We start from the raw sequence: 25,058 nt of genomic DNA, 5'->3' as shown, positions 1-25,058 counted from the left end.
TTGAGTTGAAACTCCAGCTCTTGTCATTTGAAAATCAAGATAAAATCTCCACTGGTAATGAGTCCCATAGAGACGTTTTAATAATTTACACAATGGTAGTATTTTTAATCATAAAAAAAACTGACATGGCGTTGTTATCTGATTGTCCCACTTTGCTGTGTGGGTTAAGGCTTGAATCAAAATCCAGAAACCACCTCCCACCACCCCACAACTAACTCAGTGACTTTACACAGAATTTCACAGAGCATTATGTGTCATTTAGCCCAACATGTGCATGCCGGTATCTGCATTAGCTGCTAGAGTACAGGTATTTTCCACCTCCCTCCTATTCCTTTTACCATATGAGTAGCTTAACTTGAGAAACCTGATGCAAATTGAAACTTAAGCCCATATTTATTGCCACATTCAGATTTGCTAAACTCATCTATGAGTCATTTACTGGATAATATGCAGGATTCTGTCTTAGAATCTCGACAGTGCAGAAGGGGGCCATTCAGCCCATGAAATCTGCACCAAGCATTCCCCCTCCCCAACACCGTAACCCTGCATATTTACCATGGCCAATCGACCTAATCTGCATGACTTTGAACATTAAGGGGCAACTTAGCATGGCCAATCCACTTAACCTACACTCTTGGGACACTAAGGGCCAATTTAGCATGGCCAATTGGATATTAAGGGACAATTTAGCATGTCTAATCCACCTAACCTACACATCTTTGGACATTAAGGGGCAATTTAGCATGGCCAATCCACCTAACCCGCACATCTTTGAACTTCTGCCAATCTGGATGGTGACTAGCACACTTTCAGATGCATCTTATGCAGACTTCTTGATTAATTTTCAAAGAAAATGATGCCCAAAAGCAGAAAGACATAAGAAAATATTTAACATTGCAATGCTTATGAGAAAATTGGAACCCCACCCTGTGAAGGCGAGTGCACCATTGTCAGGAATATGACAATTGAGTTGATCTTTCGGTATCTTTTATTGTGGAACCATGGTTTGTTGTTGGATTTTCTAAGATATGATTCTCTTACATATCACTTCCCAGTCTAAAGTGAAGGGGGCAGCTTGCTGTTAAGAATAAATTGTATCTTGAACTCTGAAAGATGGGCTCCAGTTGAAGCTTTTCATCTTGCACTCATCAGAACAGTTGGCAAGGATACCAATGGTAAAGGAACAACAATTTGTACAGCATGAGAAGAGAGAGTTGGCAAGTGAACTTCGATTGGTAGAGGCTTTTCTATGGAGAATGCACCAGGGAATGGTTAATTGTCAAGTGTTTGTTCAAGTTTAAACCAGGCCGGTTGACTCTGATTGGCCAAGGCATTGGGACACCATTGCTTGGCTCATTTCCCATGGCGTGTCATGACCAACCAAAGTCTACTCTAATTTAACTGGTGATCCTGGCAATAATGAGTGAAAATCCACATGCAATTTGCCTCCTGTTTAATTAAGGAATAATACTAGGCGGCATGGTGGCACTGCTGTCTCACAGCACCAGGGACTCGGGTTCGATTCCCAGTTTGGGTCACTGCCTGTGCGGAGTCTACACGTTCTCCTCGTGGGTTTCTCCGGGTGCTCTGGTTTCCTCCCACATCCTGAAAGACGTGCTAGTTAAGTGCATTGGCCATGCTAAATTCTCCCTCAGTGTACCTGAACAGTATGGCGACTATGGGATTTTCACAGCAACATCATTACAGTGTTAATGGAAGCCTACTTGTGATACTAATAAATAAACTTTAAAAAAAAAACTTAATATCTGGAATGCCAATGTCTCTCCAAACTTTGTATATAGTTTCTCATGGAAACAATCCCTCAGATTTGTTTGGTTATTATTAATAGTGAACTTGCATAATCATGTTATTAGGACATGTCTTTCATAATCTACTTTCTTGTGGAAAGACTTCTAAAAGCAACACTGCAGATAGAAATTAACATGTTAATTAATCATTTTAATTTTGGTCACTGCTTTACCTTCTAGTGTGAGTCCATGTACAGAACACACGGCACACACCTTCCCATCCACCACAATCCATTTTGACTACATGGTGTTGAAATGGGAGCTAGGAATTGAAGTCAGATGGCTTGGGGCTTGACCATCATAAGTTCGCTTCCAGGACATTGCCGCTGAGGTTGATAATAAGATAACAGGGTAGTGTTATGACTGTGTCATTTTATTTTTAGCCCAAAGTGTATCACTGTCTAGTTATTAAGTTATGATCTTATTGCCCATGCTGCAGATAAAATAATTCATTAATTGATGGGGTTCCTCTGTTTAAAAATTGCCAACATCACCTGTTCCTCAGTAAAAGCACTTTTGGGACCCCTGTCTGAGTCCTTGCAAGCTACAATACTACCTTCACTCTTTCTTTCCTCAGAAACATCCTTGAACTCAAATCAATGTCTATCTTCCATGCAACTTTCTGTTTGTTTCTCCCCAATTAGTTTTCTGTCCCTGTAACACCAACAAAGAGCCCTAACCATAGTGGGAGGCAGTGGCATAGTCGTATTGTAGCTGAAGTAGTAATCTCGAGACCTGGGTAATGCTCGAGGGACCTGGGTTCAAATCCCACCAAAGCAGATAAAAATCTGGAATTAGAAAGTAGAAATTAGGAGCAGGAGTAGGCCATTCGGCCCTCCAGGCCTTCTGTGCCATTCATTTTGATCATGACTGATCATCGAATTTAATATCCTGATCCCCCCCCCTTCCCCCCACTTCCCTTGATCCCTTTAGCCCCTAGAGCAGTGGTTCCCAAACTTTTTTCACTGGGCCGCACTTTCGGAATAAAAATTTGCTCGTACCGCACCAAATTTTTTATTGATAAGAAATACATTGAAATACATTCAAAAACAAAAAAAACTCCTAGCAGTGCTTGATTCATAACATAGAATACAACTACTTTATAATATGATCATGGGACATCCAGAAAGTATAAAACAATGCTTGTTTAAACCATGTTTAAATGTTTCTTTGATTGTCCTTGAATCTTCCCGCCACACTTGCCATCCTCTCTCGCCGCACCAGTGTGGCGCGCCGCACCCTTTGGGAACCACTGCCCTAGAGCTATATCTAATTTCTTCTTGAAATCAGATGTTTTAAGAACATAAGAACTAGGAGCAGGAGTAGGCCATCTGGCCCCTCAAGTCTGCTCCGCCATTCATAAAATCCTGACTGATCTTTTCGTGGACTCAGCCCCCCCTTACCCGCCCGTTCACCATAACTTTTAATTCCTTTACTGTTCAAGCATTTATCTATCCTTGCCTTAAAAACATTCAGTGAGGCAGCTTCAACTGCTTCACTGGGCAGGGAATTCCACAGATTCACAACCCTTTGGGTGAGGAGGTTCCTCTTCAACTCAGTCCTAACTCTGCTTCCCCTTATTTTGAGGCCATGCCCCCTAGTTCTAGTTTCGCCAGCCAGTGAAAACAACCTCCCTGCTTCTATCTTATCTATTCCCTTCATAATCTTATATGTTTCTATAATATCTCCCCTCGTTCTTCTGAATTCCAATGAGTATAGTCCCAGTCTACTAAATCTCTCCTCATAAGCCAACCCTCTCAACTCCGGAATCAACCGAGTGAATCTGCTCTGCACCCCCTCCAGTGCCAGTATATCGTTTCTGAAGTAAGGAGACCAAAATTACACAGTACTCCAGGTGTGGCCTCACCAGCACCTTATACAGCTGCAACATAACCTCGCTGTTTTTAAACTCCATCCCTCTCGCAATGAAGGACAAAGTTCCATTTGCCTTCTTAATTACCTGTTGCACCTGCAAACTGACTTTTTGTGATTCATGCACAAGGACACCCAGGTCCCTCTGCACAGCAGCATGCTGCAATTTTTTACCATTTAAATAATAATCCATTTTGCTGTTATTCCTACCAAAATGGATGACCTCACATTTACCAACTTTGTACTCCATCTGCCAAACCCTCGCCCACTCACTTAGACTATCTATATCCCTTTGCAGACTTTCAGCGTCTTCTACACACTTTGCTCTGCCACTCATCTGCGAATTTTGACACACTGCACTTGGTTCCCAACTCCAAATCATCTATGTAAATTGTGAACAATTGCAATCCCAACACTGATCCCTGAGGCACATCAGTAATCACTGATTTCCAACTAGAAAAGCACCCATTTATCCTCACTCTTCACTTTCTGTTAGTTAACCACTATACTGCCTCCCACTATAGTTTTGGCCTGAACTATATTCTGTGGTAGTGAATTCCACACAGTTACCACCCTTTGGGTGAAGAAATTTCTCCTCACCTCAATTCTAAAAGGTTTACCCCTTTTCCTCAACTATGACCCCATTGTCATTAATAACCATCTGGTTCACTAATGCTCTTTCGGGAAGGAAATCTGCTGTGTTTATCTGGTCTGGCCTGCATTCTGGATCCACCACAATGTGCCCTCTGATGATTTGATGATTTGATTTATTATTGTCACATGTATTAATATACAGGGAAAAGTATTGTTTCTCGTGCACTATACAGACAAACATAAGGAGGAAAGGAGAATGTGGTGTTACAGTCATAGCTAGGGTATAGAGAAAAATCAACTTAATGCGAGGTAGGACCAGTCAAAAGTCTGATGGCAGCAGGCAGAAGCTGTTTTTGAGTCGGTTGGTACATGACCTCAGACCACGGAAAAAAGTGGAAGAGAACGTGGCGTCCTTGATTATGCCGACTGCTTTTCCGAGGCAGCAGGAAGTGTAGACAGAGTCAATGGGTGGGAGGCTGGTTTGAGTGATGGACTGGGCTTCATTCACAACACTTTGTAGTTTCTTGCGATCTTGGACAGAGCAGGAGCCATACCAAGCAGTGATACAACCAGAAAGAATGCTTTCTATGATGCATATGTAAAAGTTGGTGAGAGTTGTAGTGGACATGCCAAATTTCCTTAGTCTCCTGAGAAAGTAGAAATGGCTCTGAAATGGTCCAGCAAGCATACAATTCAAGGAAAATTAGGAGTGGGAAGTGCCGGCCCAGTCAACAATGCCCTCATCCTTAATGACAAGCAGTTCTGTTTTTCTCCCACCTCTATTGACCCCTCCATTCCCTGTGTGGTGTCAGAGTGCTTATCCATCATCCAGTCCTGGACAAATCCCAGTTTCTTAAAAGGCGCTTTACGCAGCCCTGATCAGACATGAATTGATGATAAGCCAGGGATGGAGGCATTCGGAGGGGTGGGCATAGACTTGGATTTTACTGAGGTGGAGAAGCAGAGGGATTCAGCCGGGTAGTTCTAGAGCATGGACCTGAGATGGGTGAAGGCATGGCCACCAGTGGTGGGGAAAAGGAGGGTTTTGGGAGGACTGTCGAACTGAAGGTTACAGAAATAGGGAGGATTAAACCATGATAGATGTAACAGGAGGAGGAAAATTTTGAATTGGAAGTGCTGATGTGGGTAAGGTTCGGGGTAATGGCTGAGTGAGATTTAGTACGGGTCATTACAGATACTGACTCAGTCCATGGTTGCATTACAGATGCAGATCTGTAGCCGTGGAAAAAAATAAAAAAGCATTGGATGAGATTCTAGGAAAATCTGCATTGAAGCAAACAGCTGGAAGTTTCCAAGGTTCGAGTTATGAAACTGGTGAAATGAAAACAGAAAATGGTGGAAGTACATAGCAGGTAAGTCAGCATCCATAAAGCAATAAGACATCTTTCACTGGTGTAGCCTACATCAGAACGGTAGACAATTATTTTCCCAATTAGAACTCTCTCTCTTTTATAGCGCTTCGTAGGGAATAACAAAGGATTTGCCACAATTACTATTGATGCATTAATGTAGTGAGAGGCATAGTGGCACAGTGGTTGGCATTGCTGCCTTATAGTGCCAGGAACCCGGGTTTTATTCCAGCCTTGGGTCACTATCTGTGTGGAGTTTGCACATTCTCCCCGTGTCTGCATGGGTTTCCTCTGGGTGCTCCGGTTTCCTCTCACAGTCCAAAGAGGTGTGGGTTAGGTTGATTGGCCATGCTAAATTGACCCTAGTGTCAGGGGATTAGCAGGGTAAATATGTGGGTTACGGGAATAGGACCTGGGTGGGATTGTGGTCCGTGCAGACTCGATGGGCCAAATGGCCTCCTTCTGCACTGTAGGGATTCTATGAGAGAAATCAACATTCAGCTCCAATTTTAAGCATAAATTTCTGTAATTCCTTTGGTAATAGATCAACAGTTTTGATCCAGAATTGTTTTTTTTCCTTAATAATGTCAAAGGTGATCCAGGTAAAGTCCTAAAACAAAGTAAATAATATTGAAATACATTATAAACGATCAAAGAATTGGAATTATTCATAGAAAACATTCTCGTGACCATAGGAACAGAAGGAATAAATTATCCATTCAGTTTGACTTTCCCAAGAACATTGAATAGTTGATGTTGGAGCTGCCAACCCTCCAAGATTGTCCTGGAGGTGCCAGGAATTAAAGATTAATAGCTGTGAGGAGGAATGAGGTAGGTGGGGGAAGGTGGAATCGTAGAGGTATTAAAAAAATTGTGGTCTTTTCATTTTCTTAGTAGGTTTGTGTTTATTGATTTTAAAGATACTGGAGATTAGGGGAAAAAGGCTGCTTGGCTGATATCCAAGAGTCATTGAATGGGCATTGACGACTTGTTTGCATTCCATTTGGGTTGGGAAGGTGCTGGTCTGTGAGGATGGATGTGTAGATAGCAGATATGAGGAAACCTCCATGAATAGATTCAACAGGAGTTGGCAACACGCACTCGGAGTACATAATCTGAACTCAGCTTCGCAGTGACTCAGCTTAATATTTCCCACTTGCCCCCATGACCTTTTTTGTAATGTTCAACAATAGTAGTGGTGCAGCATATGTGTTTAGACGCACTTTGGTACTCGAAAAAATTGACTTGTATTGTTACCCTAGGTATTGTAACTTAGTTGTATCACTTTACATTGGGAAATGTACAATAATAACACTACTTCCAATGTTTTAAAGTTTATTTATTAGTATCACAAGTAGGTTTACATTAACACTGATGTGGAGATGCTAGTGTTGGACTGGGATGGGCACAGTAAGAAGTCTCTCAACACTAGGTTAAAGTCCAACAGGTTTATTAGGAATCACGAGCTTTCAGAGTGCTACTCCTTCATCAGAAAGTTCATGATTCCAAATAAGCCTGTTGGACTTTAACCTGGTGTTGTGAGACGTATATTAACATTGCAATGAAGTTACTGTGAAAATCTCCTAGTCGCCACATTCCAGCAGCTGTTCGGGTACTCTGAGGGAGAATTTAGTATGGCCAATGGACCTAACCAGCACATCTTTTGGACTGTGGGAGGAAACCAGAGCACCCGGAGGAAACCCACGCAGACATAGGGAAAACGTGTAAACTCCACACAGACAGTGACCCAAGCCGGGAATCAAACCCACGTCCCTGGTGTGAGGCAGCAGTGCTAACTATTGTCCCACCCCCTTGCATTGCTAAAAGATTAATCATTTGCATTTTGCCACAATTTACCATGGAATATATAGTAAATTGACAATTTTGCAAGTCTCAGTCTGGTGATTTGCTGTTACAATGGTTGGAATTTCAATTGTTGGTGGCACAGGGGCAAGTTGGAAATTGCATTCCCAACAGTGGCAATGGATCCCATCAACTCTGGGACAGTTTGTGATCTTCATAGGGCCTGTAGGGGGCGTGGGGGGGGTGGGAATGGGAAACCTGCTTGCCATCACTTAGCGGCCCCTTAAGGAGCTTGTAGAAGGGCCTGTCCAGAACAGAATGGGATTTTCAATCTTTTTTTTCTGAATGGAGCCTAACAGATTGGTGCACTTTAATGCATATCTGTTAGAGTTATTTCTGTTAGAAGTTCATTTCTATCTGTGCTCTCTTTGTGAAATTTGAACAGTTAATTGGCATTGGACTGAGTGCTGTACCCTGACATAGGGTTCATGGCCACTTTGCGCTGTCTTTATCTTTTTGAACCTTTCATGAGCTGCCGGCACACCTTGGCAAGGCAGTGATGGTCTCCAACATGACTGACATCTGTTGTTAACCACTACTGCCAGGCACACCACTCCTGGAGGCAATGGCACCTCTCATTGGGTACCAAGCTCACCTCCTGCCCAATCAGCCATTTACATTGACATCATGTGAGTGATGTAAGTCGGGCATGGGATCGGAACCCAGAATTCATCCAGTTCCTGCTTTGAAAATCCAACCCAATATGTTTCAAATTGATTGTTTGTTAACAACACTGCCATTGAGCTAGTCTCCATTACTACATCTTGCATCGGTATACACTTTTATCGGGATACAATGTCCGAAGGTACCGCACATGTACAGAAGCAGTAGACTTTGAGGTTTAAGAGACATGAAAGGAAACAGCAAGTAGGAGAGATTTAGCGAACAAGTAGCGGATGGTGGAACTAGACAACTGAAAGTTCTTGATAGCAACCAAGGAATACCGAGAGGGCAGAAGATACAGGGGGACTAGAGTTGGATGGTTTCTGATAGGAGAATATAGTAAGCTTGAATGTAACAAGGCTGTGGAGAGACTTGTAGGAATTTGCTGTGTGGGAAGACAATGAGGAGGCCGGTGAAGACAGGATGAGCTGAACTTTATGTTGGGACTGGGCGCAGACAACAAAGCCTTGGAAAGATTAGGTGCAGGGAGGAACTTGGGAGGATGTTGAACTTGTGGTTATGGATTAGGGTTTCAGAGAAGGTAGGACTGCGATAGGGAAGACGGGCAATGTTGGTGAAGTACCAGTTTGAGCGGCAGATGAAATACAGGGATTGAATCTTCCACTGAGTAGTGTACATTTCACAAATACTTCACAGCATATCAATGAACAAAATGGGTAACATGAATAAAGTGATTGAAAAAGGTTTGTAACAATACTTTTTGTATTGCGGAAAAATAATCATGTAAAAGCTTGGATTAGTCATACTCATTTTTCTGAAACCATTGCCATTTGCGACCAAAGATTGATCGATCTTAATAAAGCCAGGGACCCAGTGTTGCATGAGTTTATTGAAGATTACACTTTTATTTTGAGAAGTGGTTTTCTTTGATTCTTTTGAGTGGATAATATTCCACCCAGAGTTTCTTTTGTGAATAAATTGATTGTCATAGAGTAACCTTTGTGCATACGATGTTTGTTTAAGGTGTAGTTTCAAGATCTCATTTATGATGACTCTGAAATCAAATGAATGTAGACCAACAGATGACAGCTTTAATCAACAGCCGATATGTGATAGGTAATGGGAGGACCTAAAAAAACACCCAAAATACTCTTCTTTATTAACAGTAAAGGGATCACATTGATCAAAGAAATAGTATGGCAGGACCAAGCTCTGAATTTTTGCGATGTACAAGAGTGATGAAACATTTTGAAGACCTGAAATTCTGAGAGGATTCTCCTGATCTTTCATTAGGAATGTTTTGGAATGTTTCCCTCAGGATTTCTCCAGAATCAGAGGGTGGAGGATGGTGCCAAGCTCCCTCGGAATCTTAAATGTTTCAATAAGGTCACCTCTCATTCTTCTAAACGTCACTGAGTATAGACTCAACCTGCTTGACAATGGTGGACGCTGCTAGTCCTCACAGTTACATCCAAGATGAAACCTTGAAGAATACTTCAACCTGCTGTTTACAATCCTAACAAATTATCCTTGCCAGGTAAAGGCCTTGTCCTTAACCTTGTCCTTATTACACTTTCCTTGCATGGCTGGGTTTTCTATATTTGCAAACAAACTTCCACTGCACAACGGGGAGTGGAATTACAACTGACTTAACTGATTAAGGGAGAAATCTCATGTGTCCTGAAAGAGGTTTCACTTCAGTGTACATCAGATAAGTGTGACCTAATTAACAGTCTAAAGACGTGGGTGTTAGGTGGAGTAAAGTAGTTTATTTATTTATCACAAGTAAGGTTTATATTAACACTGCAATGAAGTTACTGCGAAATTCCCCTAGTCACCACACTCCGGCACTTGTTCGGGTCAATGCACCTAACCAACAAGTTCCGCACACATGAGGACGGCCTCAACCGGGATCTTGGGTTCATGTCACACTATCTGTAACCCCCACGACTTGCCTGGGCTTGCGAAATCTCACTAACTGTCCTGTCTGGAGACAATACACATCTCTTTAACCTGTGCTTAATGCTCTCTCCACTCACATTGTCTGTACCTTTAAGACTTGATTACCTGTAAAGACTCGCATTCCAATCATTATTTTGTAAATTGAGTTTGTGTCTTTATATGCCCTGTTTGTGAATAGAACTCCCACTCACCTGACGAAGGGGCAGCGCTCTGAAAGCTTGTGGCTTTTGCTACCAAATAAACCTGTTGGACTTTAACCTGGTGTTGTCAGACCTGATGTGGAGATGCCGGCATTGGGCTGGGGTAAACACAGTAAGAGTTTTAACAACACCAGGTTAAAGTCCAACAGGTTTATTTGGTAGCAAATTTCCACTCCGAAGGCTAATGGCATTTGCTACCAAATAAACCTGTTGGACTTTAACCTGATGTTGTTAAAACTCTTACATTGTCAGACCTCAGCAGCCAGGTCAAGATGAAAAAAATAAACTTCTAACAATCTAATAGAACTCATACACAGTTGAAAAAGAAAAACAATCTCTCATTCATGAAACCCATTCAAAAACGTTAAATACCCTCAAGTGGTCAAAGTGTTATCAAAATAAAATCTTTGTGATAGTTGTGTCTTTAATTGCCTCTTAAAACTGTCAATCAAAATGTGGGCACTGCCACCCCGCTAAAATGAGTGTTTTGAAACTTTTTGATACTGAACTAAACATTCATGCTGTGCTCAGCCACAGCCATTGCAATGAAATCCATTGAAACTGCAGGAATAGGAGATAATCGGGGTGATCTTACCAAAAAATTCTAAGTTCTGAATGATCGTGAAAATGGAAGAGAACAGCGACCATTTTTTCAGTGACTTTTCAGACACGATCTTCTGCCACTTAGTGCAAAAATGAGGCAAAGTGTGATTCATGCCAGTAGGGGGAGTGGATGGAGTCTGTTCTTGCTGGAAAGCCGGCTGATCACGGCTAAAGGGTGCCAGTGTGCTTGTGCAGATCTTTGTGTTCTGTATACAGATCGGTCACTACCCCACCCACCTGGCGATTCTCCACCAGCAAGGTCGTTAAGGCAAGTGAGCCCAGGATGATTTTGCATGCACTTAAATTGACTTAATGGGCCCAAACTTACCGGCACTTCCCTCTTTACCACCACGTTCGCCCATCCAGAATCGGTGCGAAACAGACATACTCCACAAAAATCCGATTCGGGCGCTCCCCCCAGTTAGTGAGGAGGTAAATGCCGAGTGTCCAACAGCTCTCTGCTTGAGATCGGTTGTGTGGGGGGTCCGCTGCCACTCTGCCTGAGATCAGTGAGGGGGGAAGGGGAGTTCGCTGCCACTCTGCCTCAGATCAGTGAGGGGGAAGGGAGGGGGTCCGCTGCCACTCTGCCTGAGATCAGTGAGGGGGGAAGGGAGGGGGTCCGCTGCCACTCTGCCTGAGATCAGTGAGGGGGAAGGGAGGGGGTCCGCTGCCACTCTGCCTCAGATCAGTGAGGGAGAAGGGAGGGGGTCCGCTGCCACTCTGCCTGAGATCAGTGGGGTGGAAGGGGGAAGAGGCCTGCGATTGGTCTGGGTGGCAGGAGAGGATGGGGAGATAAGGGGGTCAGTAATGTTGGGGGGTGGGGCAATGTCTGTGGGGGCCAGTGGGAGGCATTATCTGGCCCGGGAGCCATGTGGCAGGGGAACCGCATTCTACCATTTTTTTTCTGCGCATGTGTGATTGGAGGCGCCAATCGGAGCTGCAGGATTTCGGGTGTGTTAAACCCCGGCTACAACTTCCTGCAGCGCGATTCAGAATCGCTGATATTTTTGCAGGCAGAGTGTATATGGGGGTGCCTGAGAACGGGTCTAAAAGTCGGATCTGAAACACTTCCAGTTTCAAGCCCGTCCAGCACTTCGAATCAAAATGGTAAAATAGGGCCCATTCCCTCCCAATTTAATATGAAATAAAAGAACTTGCATTTAAATAGCACCTTTCACTTTCTGAGGACATCCCAAAATGGTTTGTTGGCAATGAAGTGCTTATTTTGAAGTATAATCACTGTTGTGATGCAAGCAAATGTGGTAGCCAAATTACACAGCAAGATCCCGCAAACAGCAATTGGAGAATGACCGGATAATTGCTATTTGTGATGTTAACTGAGGAATACATATTGACTTGGGCACAGGGGATAACTCTCTGGTACAGAATTTCTAAAAATGGAAGAAACACTTCAGAACTAATCATATTCCGCATGGCCTTGGGGAATATTATTAGTGCTCAAGTATTTCTTCCAATTTTTTTGCTTGGATATGGTTCCAAAGCTACCAGGAGGCCTCACATATCTTTGTCAGGCAGTAATCTTCATATGCGGTGGGTGAATATTAATAGATTGTTGAAGAAGAATATTGAAGCCAAATCTGATCCGGCCCTTATTTCATCTGGTCACAAGCATACCTTTCAGCAGCAGTCCAGGCTTAACTGATCCCCTGTGATTTTTCTTTGAACCTCTGTGTGCATATCGCTGCCCCAGCCAAGGTCAGTTAACACAGACTGAGGCTGAAACTTGGTACCTTCGACGTCTACTTGCCTCAATGTCATGCCGTCAGTACGTAATTCACTGAGCCTTTGGAGAGTCTGCTGTGTATTTCAGCTGAAACTCAAGAACATAACATAAGAAATAGGAGCAGGAGTAGGCCATCCAGCCCCTCGAGCCTGCCCCGCCATTCAATAAGATCATGGCTGATCTGAAGTGGATCAGTTCCACTTACCCGCCTGATCCCTATAACCCCTAATTCCCTTACCGATCAGGAATCCATCTATCCCTGATTTAAACATATTCAACGAGGTAGCCTCCACCACTTCAGTGGGCAGAGAATTCCAGAGATTCACCACCCTCTGAGAGAAGAAGTTCCTCCTCAACTCTGTCCTAAACTGACCCCCCTTTATATTGAGGCTGTGCCCTCTAGTTCTAGTTTCCTTTCTAAGTGGAAAGAATCTCTCCACCTCTACCCTATCCAGCCCCTTCATTATCTTATAGGTCTCTATAAGATCCCCCCTCAGCCTTCTAAATTCCAACGAGTACAAACCCAATCTGCTCAGTCTCTCCTCATAATCAACACCCCTCATCTCTGGTATCAACCTGGTGAACCTTCTCTGCACTCCCTCCAAGGCCAATATATCCTTCCACAAATAAGGGGACCAATACTGCACACAGTATTCCAGCTGCGGCCTCACCAATGCCCTGTACAAATGCAGCAAGACAACTCTGCTTTTATATTTTATCCCCCTTGCGATACAGGCCAACATCCCATTTGCTTTCTTGATCACCTGTTGCACCTGCAGACTGGGTTTTTGCGTCTCATGCACAAGGACCCCCAGGTCCCTTTGCACAGTAGCATTTTGTAATTTTTTTCCATTTAGATAATAATCCAATTTGCTATTATTTCCTCCAAAGTGAATAACCTCGCATTTGTCAACGTTATACTCCATCTGCCAGTAGATGTGCCCAGTAGATATGTCATTTAATACACTCATAAGCTTTGAGCAGTGCCCAGTATGAACTCTGGAGTTTACCCACCTGAGCATAACCTCAAGGATTATGAACATACAAGTGAGGTTTTATTCATAGAATCAGAGGATCCCTACAGTGCAGAAGGAGGCCATTCAGCCCATGAAGTCTGCACCGACCACAATCCCACCCAGGCCCTATTCCCGTAACCCCAGATCTATACCCTGCTAATCCCGCTGACACTGGGGTCAATTTAGCATGGCCAATCTACATAGCCTCCACATCTTTGGACTGTGGGAGGAAACCAGAAGTGCCTGGAGCAAACCCACGCAGACACGGGGAGAATGTGCAAACTCCTGAGGCCAGAATTGAACCCGGGTCCTTAGCGCTGTGAGGCAGCAGTGCCAACCACTGTGTCACCGTGCTGCCCCATTGTGAGTAACTCCATCGTGAATCAAATACTTTATCCAAACATCAATATTGAGCAACTGGCATTGAGTGAATTTATGTTCAAATACTTCATTGAAAGTAAGGCTCTCAGTAACGTGAAACCCATTAATTTAATTTAACACAAATACAATCGATCGTTTCTAATGACTAAATAATCACCTATTTTTCTGTAATTATGCTTTTGTTTGCTAGCTCCATCACCATTTCTGCCTCGCATCATGTGGGACAGTTTAGGTAATGGTAAATGTGACTCTCACATCTCAAAAGAGTTTTCTCACACGATTGTCGAAATCATCAGCTACCAGGATCTGTACACTCTGTTTTCTCAGTGGGAAATGGACCCTTTTTATTGGCGCGCCTTCATTGTTTATTGTGGAACTTCCTGGAACAAATTCCCGAACTGTAATGTATCAGGGTTGTTCACAACTTCAGTGTCCTTTTGACCTGAGGTTGAGCTTCCGATCCCAATTTCCTTTCCCTCACAAAGATGGCTTACTGCCACTTTCAACATTCCCTCACCAATTTCCTGCCTCCATTCTCTGTAAACTTCAACTGATCCAAAAGGCTGCTGTCCACATCTTATCCTTCACCAAGTCCTGTTCCACCATCACCTTGTCCTGATTGCTTCCCCCGAACCTCAAATGTAGAATCCTTGTCTTGGTATAGGTTGTCACCTTTCTTTTGCCATGGGGTATGAGGAGAACTGAAGGGAAAAATGTCGAGTCAAAGGAAATTCTGGTTTTCTTTTTATCACCTCACACAAAATCTCGAAAATTTTAGAGAAACGTTGTTATGATAAAGATATATTTGAGAAATATATCATCACCTCTGTCATATGATGTAATTTGCACCAAGTCATCCCAGTATTGCATCTACCCTCATGTTTCATGTGGACACCCATCACTGCAGTGAAGATAATGTGTGGACCTACTGGCTTATTTTTTTCTTCATCCTTTGAAGACCAGCCTTTATTGCCCATCCCTGTTTGCACTTGTGCAGCTGGTAGTGAGCCATCTTTTTGAGTGGCTTGCTAGGCCATTTCAAGAGTCAACCGCATTGCTGTTGGTCTGGCATCACATGTAGTCCAGACGCAGTAATGACAGCAGATTTCCTTCCTTGAAGGGTGTGAATGGACCAGATGGCTTTTTGGAAAGCAAATGGTTTGTAGTAAGAATTGATAGTTTTACGGTCACCATTACTGAGACTAAGGAAGGAATTTTACCAAAGAAATGGCAGAGTGTTGTTTCCAAATCTTACGAGACTCTGACAAAAAAAAATCGAGGGGAGTCCGACAGATTGGAGTCACTGCGCATGCGCAGAGTTCCAGAACTGCCAGACTGCAGCACAAATAGCGCCCCCCCCCCCCCGCCCCTGGGTTTTTAATTATATTTACGACTGGGACCTCTGCAGTGCACAGAGTGGGGAGATTCGGGTGACAAGCTGAACTGACAAAACAGTCGCGATCTAGAACAGTTTTCCCGCCAATTCAGTGCTTTTGGGAGAATCACGGCCACTGTATGCAATTTTATTCACATTAGTTTTTCTTTAACCAAAATCATGGGACAGAGGAAAACACAGTACACCCATTGTAACATTCACTGGCCGGTTGAAAATTCAGTATGTTTCAAGTTTATTTATTATTGTCACAAATAGGCTTACATTAACACTGCAATGAAGTTACTGTGAACATCCCCCTAGTCACCACACTCCAGCACCTGTTCGGGTACAAGGAGGGAGAATTTAGCATGGTTAATGCACCTAACCAGCATGTCCTTTGGACTGTGGGAGGAAACCGGAGCACCCGGAGGAAACCCACGCAGACACGGGGAGAACGTGCAGATTCCACACAGACAGTGACCCAAGCTGGGAATCAAACCCAGGTCCCTAGCGCTGTGAGGCAGCAGTGTTAACCACTGTGCCACCGTGCGTGGGTGGGGAAGAAGGAAAACTATTTGTGTGGGTGCATCTTTTTTTGGGTTGTGTTGCCTATCAAACACAGTTGCTGCACATCAGTGTAAATTCCCAGTTTAAAATGATCGATTTACCTTCTGCTGATGTGTCGTGAGCTGCAGACGTGCAGGAAGCCAGACTTAAACCACATGCACAACACAAGCATGAAGGATTGTTTCCAAAATAAATCATTTTGAGGGACCAAGGCTCCTGTCTGTCTGCTGCCTGATGGAAAGTTTCAATAATGAGGGGGAGTGGGGAAACACAGTTTTAGAAACCAGTATAGATCGACAATATGGAACGGTGTTTATTAGGAGATATCCTCTACCTTCAGAGCCATTCTCTTTCATGATGAACTACTGCCAAACTACACACAATATCCAGAGAAATGTGAAAGGCGGGGGCTGGCAGTTGGGGGGAGGGGGTGCGGGGGGAGGGGAGGAAGGTGGTGAGGGAACAGTGTGGGGCAGGGAAAGACAATGTAAAAAAACAGAAGAAAATTGGCCAAAGAAAGCCAAACCTTCTCTGAGAAGAATGTGTTTTTGAAACACTTGAGGAATGTTGTTAAAGTTGCTGGCTGATCGCGCTGAGCTGCTCCTCTCATTGCTTCCATCCTCCCATCTACAATGTCAAATTGTTCTTTAACATATTTGAGACATCAGGTAGTTTGGGATTATTACTATAATATGTAATCTTTGTCCTGTACTATTACAATCCTGTCATCAAAATCTCATACTAAAGCCAAATAATTGGCTATAGTACTTGCAAGCTTGTGACCACCAGCTATTAGATCCTTGAATGTTTCTAGAACAGCTCTCGGCTCTTCGTTAGTAATAAGGTTTGAGTGCTTGCAAAATAAATCAAGTGACAATAGATACTGTTTTCTGTACTGTCAAATTTCTATTCCTCCTTGTGGACAGGTGAACATGAAGAGAGTGTTGATGGCTGTTCACCATTCTGAGTCTTTTTGATAACTGTCTCCATCACCACATCTGCTCCCTCAGCTATTCTTGCACACTTGCCATTTTCCCCTACAATTCTTTGGCTCTCAAACTTCCACTTATCTACCTTAACTACTACCTAACTAACTTAACCCAACATAAGGGGTGCAGAGGAGATTCACCAGGATGCTGCCTGGGATGGAACATTTAAGTTTATGAAGGGAGGTTGGATAGGCTTGTATTGTTTTTGTTGGAGCAGAGAAGACTATGGGGCGACCTGATCGAGATGTACAAGATTATGAGGGACATGGACAGAGTGGATGGGGAGCAGCTGTTCCCCTTAGTTGAAGGGTAAGTCACGAGAGGATGTAGGTTCAAGGTGAGGGGTGGGAGGTTTAGGGGGGTTGTGAGGAAAAAGCCTTTTTGCCCAGAGCGTGGTGATGGTCTGGAATGCGCTGCCTGGGAGGGTGGTAGGGGTGGGTTGCCTCACATCCTTTATAAAGTATCTAGATTAACCACACTTGGAATACTGTGTACAGTTCTGGTCACCCTATTTTGGAAAGGATATTATTAAACCAGAAAGAGTGCAGAAAAGATTTACTAGGATGCTACCGGGATTTGATGGTTTGTGTTATAAGGAGAGGCTGGATAGACTGGGACTTTTTTCTCTGGCGTGTAGGAGGCTGAGGGGTGATCTTATAGAGGTCGATAAAATAATGAAGGGCATAGATCAGCTAGATAGTCAATATCTTTTCCCAAAGGTACGGGAGTCTAAAATTAGAGGGCATAGGTTTAAGGAGAGAGGGGAGAGATACAAAATGGTCCAGAGGAGCAATTTTTTCACACAGAGGGTGGTGAGTGTCTGGAACAAGCTGCCAGAAATAGTAGTAAAGGTGTGTACAATTTTTCTTTAAAAAGCATTTAGACAGTTACATGGGTAAGATGGGTATAAGAACATAAGAACATAAGAAATAGGAGCAGGAGTAGGCCATCTAGCCCCTCGAGCCTGCCCCGCCATTCAATAAGATCATGGCTGATCTGAAGTGGATCAGTTCCACTTACCCGCCTGATCCCTATAACCTCTAATTCCCTTACCGATCAGGAATCTATCTATCCGTGATTTAAACATATTCAACGAGGTAGATTCCACCACTTCAGTGGGCAGAGAATTCCAGAGATTCACCACCCTCTGAGAGAAGAAGTTCCTCCTCAACTCTGTCCTAAACCGACCCCCCTTTATTTTGAGGCTGTGCCCTCTAGTTCTAGTTTCCTTTCTAAGTGGAAAGAATCTCTCCACCTCTACCCTATCCAGCCCCTTCATTATCCCATAGGTCTCTATAAGATCCCCCCTCAGCCTTCTAAATTCCAATGAATACAAACCCAATCTGCTCAGTCTCTCCTCATAATCAACACCCCTCATCTCTGGTATCAACCTGGTGAATCTTCTCTGCACTCCCTCCAAGGCCAATATATCCTTCCGCAAATAAGGGGACCAATACTGCACACAGTATTCCAGCTGCAGCCTCACCAATGCCCTGTACAGATGCAGCAAGACATCTCTGCTTTTATATTCTATCCCCCTTGCGATATAGGCCAACATCCCATTTGCCTTCTTGATCACCTGTTGCACCTGCAGACTGGGTTTTTGCGGCCCATGTACAAGGACCCCCAGGTCCCTCTGCACAGCAGCATGTTGTAATTTCTTTCCATTTAGATAATAATCCAATTTGCTATTATTTCTTCCAAAGTCAATAACCTCGCATTTGTTAACGTTATACTCCACCTGCCAGATCCTCGCCCACTCACTCAGCCTGTCCAAATCTCTCTGCAGACCTTCTACGCCCTCCACACGATTCACTTTTCCACTTATCTTTGTGTCGTCTGCAAACTTTGTTACCCTACACTCAGTCCCCTCCTCCAGATCATCTATATCGTCTATGTATGGAGGGATATGGGCCAAATGCGGACAAATGGGACTAGCTTAGTGGTCAGACAAAAGGGTGGCATGGACAAGTTGGGCCAAAGGACCTGTTTCCAGGCTGTAACCTCTATGACTCCATAAATCTACCTTACCTGCCGCTACTAACTTTACCTAATCTACCTACCTAGCTAATTATACACCTATTAACCTTTTCAGCTAACCTACCTATTTATCACTGATTAAGAACTCTTGTGGCTTTGATCACAAAGCACCCCACAATTCCTCCCACGAGCACCAATTTGCATATTTAAGGAGAATCCTAAGGCATTTTAAGGAGAATCCTAAGGCATTTTATACATACATTAGGAACAAGAGGGTTGTTAGGGAAAGAATCGGACCTCTCAGGGACAAAGGAGGGGAATTATGCTTAGAACCAAAGGAAGTAGGAGAGATCCTAAATGAATACTTTGCATCAGTATTCACAAAGGAGAGGGACATGTTGACTGGTAGTGTCTCAGAGAGATGTGTTGATCCGTTAGAAAAAATCTCAATTACAAGGGAGGAAGTGTTAGGCTTTTTAGGAAACATTAAGACAGACAAATCCCCAGGGCCAGATGGCATCTATCCTAGACTCCTCAGGGAGGCAAGAGATGAAATTGCTGGGTCTCTAACAGAAATCTTTGTCTCTTCACTGGACACAGGTGAGGTCCCAGAGGATTGGAGGACAGCAAATGTGGTCCCATTATTTAAGAAGGGTAGCAAGGATAACCCGGGTAATTATAGGCCGGTGAGCTTGACGTCCGTGGTAGGGAAATTGTTGGAGAAAATTCTTAGAGATAGAATATATGCGCATTTAGAACTGAATAATCTCATTCGCGATCGACAGCATGGTTTTGTACGAGGGAGGTCATGCCTCACAAATTTGGTTGAGTTTTTTGAGGAGGTGACAAAAACGATTGACGAGGGAAGGGCCGTGGATGTCGTCTATATGGATTTTAGTAAAGCGTTTGACAAGGTCCCTCACGGCAGGCTGGTGCAAAAGGTTAAATCTCATGGGATAAAAGGTGAGCTAGCTAGATGGGTGGAGAACTGGCTTAGCCATAGAAGACAGAGGGTAACAGTGGAGGGGTCTTTTTCCGGTTGGAGGTCTGTGACTAGTGGTGTTCCGCAGGGCTCTGTACTGGGACCTCTGCTGTTTGTGATATATATAAAAAATTTGGAGGAAGATGTAGCTGGTGTGATCAGTAAGTTTGCGGATGACACAAAGATTGCTGGAGTTGCGGATAGTGATGAACATTGTCAGAGAATACAGCAGGATATAGATAGGCTGGAACATTGGGTGGAGAAATGGCAGATGGAATTTAATCCAGATAAATGCGAAGTGATGCATTTCGGTAGATCTAATGTAAGGGGAAGCTATACAATAAGTGGCAGAACCATCAGGAGTATAGACAGACAGAGGGACCTGGGAGTACAAGTCTACAGATCCTTAAAGGTGGCAGCACAGGTGGAGAGGGTGGTTAAGGAGGCATATGGCATGCTTGCCTTTATTGGACGGGGCATAGAATATAAAAGTTGGCATATGATGTTGCAGCTGTATAGAACGTTGGTTAGGCCACATTTGGAATACTGCGTTCAGTTCTGGTCGCCACATTACCAGAAGGACGTGGAGGCTTTGGAGAGAGTACAGAAAAGGTTTACCAGGATCTTGCCTGGCATGGAGGGTCTTAGCTATGAGGAGAGATTGGGTAAACTGGGGTTGTTCTCCCTGGAAAGACGGAGGATGAGGGGCGACCTAATAGAGGTGTATAACATTATGAAGGGCATAGATAGGGTGAACAGTGGGAAGCTTTTTCCCAGATCAGAGGTGATGAACACAAGGGGTCACGGGTTCAATGTGAGGGGGGCAAGGTTCAACACAGATGTCAGAGGGACGTATTTTACACAGAGGGTGGTGGGGGCCTGGAATGCACTGCCAAGCAAGGTGATTGAGGCGGACACGCTGGGATCATTTAAGACTTATCTAGATAGCCACATGAACAGACTGGGAATAGAGGGATACAAACAAATGGTCTAGTTGGGCACACGAGTGGTGCAGGCTTGGAGGGCCGAAGGGCCTGTTCCTGTGCTGTATTGTTCTTTGTTCTTTGTATTCCTTAATCTGCCTCTCTATCTCTCCTACAAATGAGGTGGGATATTCTGGCCATGCTCGCCCCAAAACTGGAAAATCCTCTCCAAGGTCAACGGACCTTTCCATGGTCCACCCCTCATCTGCTACGATTCCCCTGGCGGATGGAATGGGAAAATTCAGCCCATGAACTTTAATCTATGGTCTCCATGGTGAAAAGCTGGCTGCTGCTAACCTACACCATAATACACAGTGCACTTGAGAATAAACCATAGCATGTGGAATTCCGTAAGGTATTTCTGAGAGATGTGATAAAAGGCTAAATAAATGTGGATACACCTCTCCCTCGGGATAATATCACACAACAGTAATACCACATGCAGTCTTCAGAGTTCGGCGCCAGTTAAGAGAAAGGTGTGCAGCTGCCTAAACTCCACATGCTTGGATTTGTCTTGCTTTTGCTTCAGAAAGTGTTGCTTTTGACTAAGATTTCATTAAGAGTGAGAGTGACAACTTATTTTTATTATGAGGACATTGAATGGGCGGGAGCCGGGACTCTCCTGGGACGTCAGATGTCATCAGCATACTGAAGGCAAGCTGCAGGTGCCAATTGAGCACCCAGAGACGGTTTGACCGTTTTGCCAGGCAATGTTGGGCCAGCCGTCAGCTGCCCTCCGTTATGCCCTTGGAAAGGGGTCTGCAGGGGAGGTTAAAGCAGGGGGCCTTGTAGGGAATGGCAAAGGTAACCAGGATGGATGTGCTCCACCTGGCTCCACATTTATATAAGTTTTTTAAAAAACGTACCTTTTTGGTGGATACCTCTAGTTACCTCGAAGGACAGTTGGGGAAGCGGTGTTATGAACCAGTTACTCTAACTTAGTGGTCGGTAATCTGCGGCCCAGGGGCCACATCTGCGTTCTGTATGTGGCCCACAAGATATTTTGTTAATTGTTGCCCACGCATTGGGTTACCACATTCCGCTGATTTCCATATGCGTAGCTTTCTTTCTATAGGTATAACTGCAGTGACACACAAACATAGTAAGGGTATGTGAAGTGCTTGCTGATTGTGCACAACATTGACTGTGAGAGACATGCACTCCCTCTGTGTCCAACCAAGCATAAAAATGTCTTTGTTTCGCCACTTGTAGATGCTGACAATTCTATTCATGTACAAATGATTAAGCATTTTCTTTAACTTATGAAATATTTGGCATGTATTAAATATATTCAATCTTATTCAAGGGGTCATGGTTAGTGAACAAGTCTGATCTCAATCTTGTGGCCCATTGAGATGAAGGAGAGCCGCTCGTGCAGCCACTCACAAGCCTGGGTTTCCCATCACTGCTCTGACTGCAGCGGACCCAGAGGTGAGCATGTTTAGGGCAGCCAGATTTTGGAAGTGGGCGTCGAACAGGCCGCACTGCATTTTCAAACAGGGAGCTTAATCTGTTTCAGAAATGAGCCCTGGATACCGACGCAGGAGCCTTTACCAATATGGCGGCTTACACACTTCCACTGGGCAACATATGCACAACTTGCTCACCATATTGGTTGCTTAGGTGACTGTTTTATGCCTGTAAAGCAGGCATGGCATCAACAAATTTTCATGTTTCTAACTTCTTGCTTGGTCTTATTTTATTATTCGTAATGAAGATGTTTTGTGAAATAGCAATAGAATATTGCAGAGCTCTATGATGTGGTTTTAAATCAAATCTAGTATGTTAATAACTACCTTTACTCTACTCACAGCAAGGGATAAATGCCCTTCAAACAGATGAACATTTCTAAACCACTTTCCTCAATCCATAATTTTTTGATTTGATTTATTATTGTCACATGTATTAGCATACAATGAAAAGTATTCTTTCTTGCGTGCTATACAGCCAAAGCACACCATTCATTGAGAAGGAAAGGAGAGAGTGTGGAATGTAGTGTTACAGTCATAGCTAGGGTGTAGAGAAAAATCATCTTAATATGAGGTAGGTCCATTCAAAAGTCTGACAGCCGCAGGGAAGAAGCTGTTCTTAAGAACATAAGAACATAAGAAATAGGAGCAGGAGTAGGCCATCTAGCCCCTCGAGCCTGCCCCGCCATTCAATAAGATCATGGCTGATCTGAAGTGGATCAGTTCCACTTACCCGCCTGATCCCTATAACCCCTATATAGAGTTCACTATCTGTGTTCTTGAGTTGGTTGGTACGTGTCCTCAGACTTTTATATCTTTTTCCTGATGGAAGAAGGTAGAAGAGAGAATGGCTGGGGTGCGTGGAGTCCTTAATTATGCTGGCTGCCTTAGTCCTGCTTCTGATCCCTGAAACCTGATCATCTCCAATCTGATCAATTGATTTCATTTTCAAAAACCAAATGAAGTGAAGCGGTGATGGGAAACTCAGGCTTGTGTGTGGGCCCCATGAGCAGCCCTCCTTCATCTCAGTGCGCCACAAGATAGAGTTCGGGCTTGTTCACTAACCATGACCCCTTGAATAAGATTGAATACATTTAATACATGTTGAATATTTCATAAGTTATAGAAAATGCTTAATCATTTATATATGAATAGAAATGTCACCAACTACAAATGGTAAAAACAAAAGAGATATTTTCGCTTGATTGGACACAGAGGGCACGTCTCTCACAGTCAATGCAAAGAGTTCTTGTTTTGGAACATTTCCAGTTTGATTTGTGATGACCCATTTTTTCTTTTCCTCTCCCCTTCCCCAAGTTAGAAGAAGAATTAAAGCAAGAGCACGTGAAGTGCAAGCTGATTGCACACACAACATTGGCTGAGATAAACGTGTACTCCCTCTGTGTTAAAGAATCAAATGAATCATATAATCCAAATTGACTGGAACGGTCTGGAGTTTAGGACCAACCGTGAAGATGTGGTGACTTTATTCATTTGTCACCGGTTATTCCTCGCAGCACTCCACCTGTTGTTTCCCTGATGATACTGCTGAGAAATTTAGCACGCATGTTCTAATGGGACTCACAAGGTGTCCACCTTTGGTAATTGGTATAGAGGGACATGGGCCAAACGCGGGCAGTTGGGACTAGCTTAATGGTAAAAACTGGGCAGCGTGGACAAGTTGGGCTGAGGGGCCTGTTTCCATGCTGTTAACCTTGTGACTCTAATTAAGCAGTGAAGAGCTGCGTGGGAAATTTGCAAATCTCCATTTGAGTGCTGCTCCCTAAGACATTTTATGTGAAGAGCATTATGTTACTTGGATCTTGTCTAGCTCCCCCTTAAAGGTGTCCATTCTATTGACTTACTGTGGTCCTGTAGTCACAAGTTCCACAGTGTCCCCACTCGTTGGGTGCAGAAGCTTCTTCTGAATTCCTCGTTGTATTTATCGGTGACTATATTGATAGCCTCTAGTTAGGCCCTTCCTCACAAGAGCCAAGGTTCTCTCTGTATTCACTCTGTCAAAACCTATCATAATTTTGAAGACTTCTATTTAGGTGACCCTCGTCCTTCTTCTCTCACGGGAGGTAAGAGACCAAGACTGATGGTCCTTTTCTAAAATGTATACCCGTGCATTTCTGGTCAAAGGAGAAGGTTGTAAGGAGTGTCGTCAAGGAGGAAAGTGATAAAGAGAAAGGATGAGGCTGAGAGAGAGAATTCTAGCGATTAGGACCACAAATGGAGGAGTGCTGACATCTGAGGGTTGTGGGCTGGAGAAGGTTACCGAGACAGTGGGGGGGGGGGGGGGGGATTTGAAAGCAGGGATAAGACTTTTAAAATCGAGACGTTGCTTGACTGGGAGTCAGTGTAGGTCAACAAGCACAAGGGTGATAGGCAATGGGACTTGGTGAAAGTTAGGTCACGGGCAGCAGAGTTTTGTGTGGGTAGAATGTGGGAGACCAGCCAGGAATGAATATGAATAGTCATGTTTAGAGGCAACAAAGGTATGATGGAGGTCTCAGCAGCAGGTAAGTTGGGTGATGTTACTGGGGTGCAGCTGGTCTGTTTTCCAGAACAGTCTACTCAATCTTTTCTATATATTCCAACTTGCCAATTCTCGTAACATCCTTCTCAATTTTTTGGTGCTTTCCCCAGTGTTTCAGTATTCTTTTTGTAGCA

At 43.8% G+C, this 25,058-nt stretch overlaps 1 protein-coding gene across 4 annotated transcripts in view; it reads left to right on the top strand.

Annotated features, from left to right (window-relative positions):
• Positions 1–25,058, top strand: part of lypd6b (LY6/PLAUR domain containing 6B) — a 148,730-nt gene that overhangs the window by 73,036 nt on the left and 50,636 nt on the right. For 2 of the 4 annotated variants that reach the window (XM_078229158.1, XM_078229155.1), the window contains one exon: positions 5,500–5,647. The exons of the other annotated variants lie outside the window; for them this stretch is intronic. The gene's annotated coding sequence lies outside the window, so the exon portion shown is untranslated. The remainder of the gene's footprint in view (positions 1–5,499; positions 5,648–25,058) is intronic. 4 annotated transcript variants of the gene reach the window in all.

The sequence above is a fragment of the Mustelus asterias genome, chromosome 14 (assembly GCF_964213995.1).
Source record: "Mustelus asterias chromosome 14, sMusAst1.hap1.1, whole genome shotgun sequence".
NCBI classification, from domain to species: Eukaryota; Metazoa; Chordata; class Chondrichthyes; order Carcharhiniformes; family Triakidae; genus Mustelus; species Mustelus asterias.
The sequence above is the reverse complement of the archived record's forward strand: the minus strand, read 5'-3'. Positions and strand labels throughout refer to the sequence as shown.